We start from the raw sequence: 5,000 nt of genomic DNA on the forward strand, positions 1-5,000 counted from the left end.
TCCCTCATTTATAAATGTGTAGTTGTTTTAATGAGAACCAGCTAACGGTTCATATATGAATGTAATATAAATATAAATAATCTAATATAAATATAATAAAGTAGATGTAACTGATGTCTCTCCGCAGACATCGCCAACAAGGTGCTGCTGTCCCTGTTCACCGTGGAGATGCTGCTGAAGATGTACAGTCTGGGTCTGGCTCACTACTTCGTGGCGTTCTTTAACCGCTTCGACTGCTTTGTGGTGTGCGGCGGCATCGTGGAGACCATCCTGGTGGAGCTGGGCATCATGCCGCCGCTGGGCATCTCCGTGCTGCGCTGCGTCCGTCTGCTGAGGATCTTCAAGGTCACACGGTGAGGAAACGCTGCCCAATGGGCTCCCACGTTACCGAGTCTCGCTTGTTGTGGCAGAAAACCAATGAAGAGACGCAGTTCTTGGAGTTTAGCAGCCAGCGGGGATATTTTATTGCAGACGAGCTTACAACAAAATCCAACACGTTAGTCCTTACATGATCTCTTTATACCCTTAGTCCCGCCTCCCCTTCCATCACTTTCAGCCAATCACGTCTTGTCGATTGGACCATGACAAAGCACGTCTGGCCTTTCACTCGCGTCCTGTTTCCCTGCTTTGTGTCAGGTCATGTTAACCTCCTTAAAGGACAAATGATACGTTATTCTTATTTCCCAACTTTCCTGGAATGACTTTACCACTTCTTATGGGAACGGCTTGTCTCCCTCATTCCCACAGATGATCTTATGAAACAAGTTATTGGGTTCACCATGACACGTTGTATAAAGTTGTATAAAGTTGTATATTAGATAGATTTTCCTCAACACGCTCTGATGATGTCACTCTGTGTCCACGCAGCCATTGGACGGCTCTGTCCAACCTGGTGGCGTCTCTGCTGAACTCCATGAAGTCCATCGCCTCGCTGCTGCTGCTGCTCTTCCTCTTCCTCATCATCTTCGCTCTGCTCGGCATGCAGCTGTTCGGAGGAAAGTTCAACTTCGACGAGACGCAGACCAAACGCAGCACCTTCGACGCCTTCCCCCAGGCGCTGCTCACCTGCTTCCAGGTAAATCAATTCAATTCAATTTATTTTGTATAACCCAAAATCAAACAGATTTGCCTCAGAGGCTTTTACAATATGTACCTTTAATGAGGAGAAACAAGGAAGAAACCTCAGGGAGAGCAACGGAGGAGGGACCCTCCTATCAGGATGAATATATCAACAGATGAAGAGGAGAGAGGAGCTCAGTGTATCCTAGGAAGTCTTCCAGCAGTCTGGGTCTGTAGCAAACTAGGAGCTGGTCCAAGGCAAACCTGAACCAGTCCTAACTATAGACCTGAACCAGTCCTAACTATAGACCTGAACCAGTCCTAACTATAGACCTGAACCAGTCCTAACTATAGACCTGAACCAGTCCTAACTATAAACCTGAACCAGTCCTAACTATAGACCTGAACCAGTCCTAACTATAAACCTGAACCAGTCCTAACTATAAACCTGAACCAGTCCTAACTATAGACCTGAACCAGTCCTAACTATAGACCTGAACCAGTCCTAACTATAAACCTGAACCAGTCCTAACTATAAACCTGAACCAGTCCTAACTATAGACCTGAACCAGTCCTAACTATAGACCTGAACCAGTCCTAACTATAGACCTGAACCAGTCCTAACTATAGACCTGAACCAGTCCTAACTATAGACCTGAACCAGTCCTAACTATAAACCTGAACCAGTCCTAACTATAGACCTGAACCAGTCCTAACTATAGACCTGAACCAGTCCTAACTATAGACCTGAACCAGTCCTAACTATAGACCTGAACCAGTCCTAACTATAACCACCTGAACCAGTCCTAACTATAAACCTGAACCAGTCCCTAACCTAACCAGTAACTATAGACCTGAACCAGTCCTAACTATAAACCTGAACCAGTCCTAACTATAAACCTGAACCAGTCCTAACTATAAACCTGAACCAGTCCTAACTATAAACCTGAACCAGTCCCTGAACCAGTCCTAACTATAACCTGAACCAGTCCTAACTATAAACCTGAACCAGTCCTAACTATAAACCTGAACCAGTCCTAACTATAAACCTAATACCTGAACCAGTCCTAACTATAGACCTGAACCAGTCCTAACTATAGACCTGAACCAGTCCTAACTATAGACCTGAACCAGTCCTAACTATAGACCTGAACCAGTCCTAACTATAGACCTGAACCAGGCCTAACTATAAACCTGAACCAGTCCTAACTATAGACCTGAACCAGTCCTAACTATAGACCTGAACCAGTCCTAACTATAGACCTGAACCAGTCCTAACTATAGACCTGAACCAGTCCTAACTAACTATAAACCTGAACCAGTCCTAACTAACCTAACCAGTAACTACCTGAACCAGTCCTAACTATAGACCTGAACCAGTCCTAACTATAACCTGAACCAGTCCTAACTATAAACCTGAACCAGCCCTAACTATAAACCTGAACCAGTCCTAACTATAGAACCAGTCCTAACTATAAACCTGAACCAGTCCTAACTATAGACCTGAACCAGGCCTAACTATAGACCTGAACCAGTCCTAACTATAGACCTGAACCAGTCCTAACCTATAAGCCTATAAACCTGAACCAGTCCTAACTATAGACCTGAACCAGTCCTAACTATAGACCTGAACCAGCCCTAACTATAAACCTGAACCAGTCCTAACTATAAACCTGAACCAGTCCTAACTATAGACCTGAACCAGTCCTAACTATAGACCTGAACCAGCCCTAACTATAAACCTGAACCAGTCCTAACTATAAACCTGAACCAGTCCTAACTATAGACCTGAACCAGTCCTAACTATAGACCTGAACCAGTCCTAACTATAGACCTGAACCAGTCCTAACTATAGACCTGAACCAGTCCTAACTTTAAACCTGATTTCGATGTTTGCAGATCCTTACCGGGGAGGATTGGAACATGGTGATGTACGACGGCATCATGGCGTACGGCGGCCCCGTGTTTCCAGGGATGATCGTGTGCGTTTACTTCGTCATCCTCTTCATCTGTGGTAACTGTATCCTGTCGGCGAGGCGTTCACTGGCCTCATGGAAACAGGACTAATGCTGTTGGACTGTTGTTTTAGCTGCAGATCAGCTAGTCATGTGACCTATTCATCATCAAGGTGACCAAAACAAGGTTTCAGGAATCATTTCATCTGAAACCGTAATAACGTAATAATCAACAAAACACACCTCCTAACTTTAAACGATGTGGAGACTGATCCTGATTACGGGTAGGAGGAGTAACGGACCAATGGTTTCAGTTTGTACAGTTTTATATCTTTTATATTAATAATCTGAACCTGTAAAATAATGAAGGCAGCGCCTCCTCGATGTCGTTGCGCCTCCTTAACGAGCGTCAGACATCCTGCTGAACGTCTTCTTGGCCATCGCCGTGGACAACCTGGCCGGAGGAGACGGAGACGACAAGAAGAAGGAGTGAGTGATGGAGGGATGAAGGAGAGAGGAGTACAGACGACAGACAGAGAGGTTTACTGTTTCCTGTTGTCTCTACAGGAAGAAACCAGAAGGAGCAGAGGAGGAGGTCAGAGAAGGAGGAGGAGGAGAAGGAGGAGAAGGAGGAGAAGGAGGAGGAGAAGGAGAAGAAGAAGTAGAGGAGGAGGAAGTGAAGGTGAAGAACGGAGGTCTGATTTCACTCTTTAATCTGAACTGTGAGTCGTTGGTCTGACGGCGGTTTGTCTCTGCAGGTCGACATCGACGGAGACACCGAGTACGAGGAGGAGGAGGAGCCTCCTGAAGGAGAAGAAGGTCAGTTCACACCTGAAGGAGGCATCTGGGATTTTAGACTGAAAGAGTTTTAGACTAAAAGACTAACTCTTGATATCACAATAAAGTTAATGATAATAAACTCCTCTTCTCTCCTCCTCTCCTCCACCTGTCAGATGCTGGAGTCCAGTTAAAGATGGCCGACCTGGCTCCTCCTAAAGAGAAGGTTCTTCCAATCCCAGAAGGCAGTGCGTTCTTCTGCCTGAGCAAGACGAACCCGTAAGTCTGACTCCACCTGGTCTACAGGTATAACTGTTAGCATTAGCATTAGCATTGCCCACCTGGTCTACAGGTATAACTGTTAGCATTAGCATTAGCATTGCCCACCTGGTCTACAGGTATAACTGTTAGCATTAGCATGGCCCACCTGGTCTACGGGTAGAATTGTTAGCATTAGCATTAGCATAGACTACTTGGTTCACAAGTGTTACTGTTAGCATTAGCATTAGCATGGCCCTGTCTCCTCTATCATCTTCACTGTGAGTGTTTAGAGTCACAGGTTTGTGTTGCTAGGTAACGTAGAAAGATGCTTCCATCATTAGCTGGCATAAAGTCGTTGTGAAAACTATGAAACTTGTTGGAACCTCCGTCGGCTGATGGATGTGTGACGGTGCCGTCCTCCAACATCCAGTTTCATCTCTGGGTTTAAGGTTTGAACGTGAAAAATCATGATCGTATATTCAGCGTTTTTGTTTTGTGTGGAGAACATTAAGGGATGTTTTATCAGAAACCTACTCCAGATAACAGGAAGTCTTCTGTCTGTCTGCAGTATCCGTGTGGCCTGTCACACTCTGATCCACCACCACATCTTCACCAACCTCATCCTCGTCTTCATCATCCTCAGCAGCTGCTCATTGGCTGCCGAGGATCCAATCAGAGCCCACTCCTTCAGGAACAACGTGAGTCCTCATTCTGGTTCCATGTTTCTGGTTTTCCACCTTATTGATAACGTTTATTGTTTACATCTTGTTTTGTTCATTATTCCTCTGGATGAATACAGTGTTAGCGCTGCTGTTAGCTGCAGTCTGCTGCTGGAGAAATGTGCTAACATGCTAACATGCTAACATGCTGGTGTGGTTGAAAGTTTCATCACTAATAGATAAATCACAAACAATAAAATGAAATGTAGTCAACAAAAAACTAGCATTG

The 5,000-nt window shown here is 45.0% G+C and overlaps 1 pseudogene; it reads left to right on the top strand.

Annotated features, from left to right (window-relative positions):
- Positions 1-5,000, top strand: part of LOC129100017 (voltage-dependent L-type calcium channel subunit alpha-1D-like) — a 47,136-nt pseudogene that overhangs the window by 21,099 nt on the left and 21,037 nt on the right.

This window comes from Anoplopoma fimbria, chromosome 12 (assembly GCF_027596085.1).
Source record: "Anoplopoma fimbria isolate UVic2021 breed Golden Eagle Sablefish chromosome 12, Afim_UVic_2022, whole genome shotgun sequence".
Taxonomy (NCBI): domain Eukaryota; kingdom Metazoa; phylum Chordata; class Actinopteri; order Perciformes; family Anoplopomatidae; genus Anoplopoma; species Anoplopoma fimbria.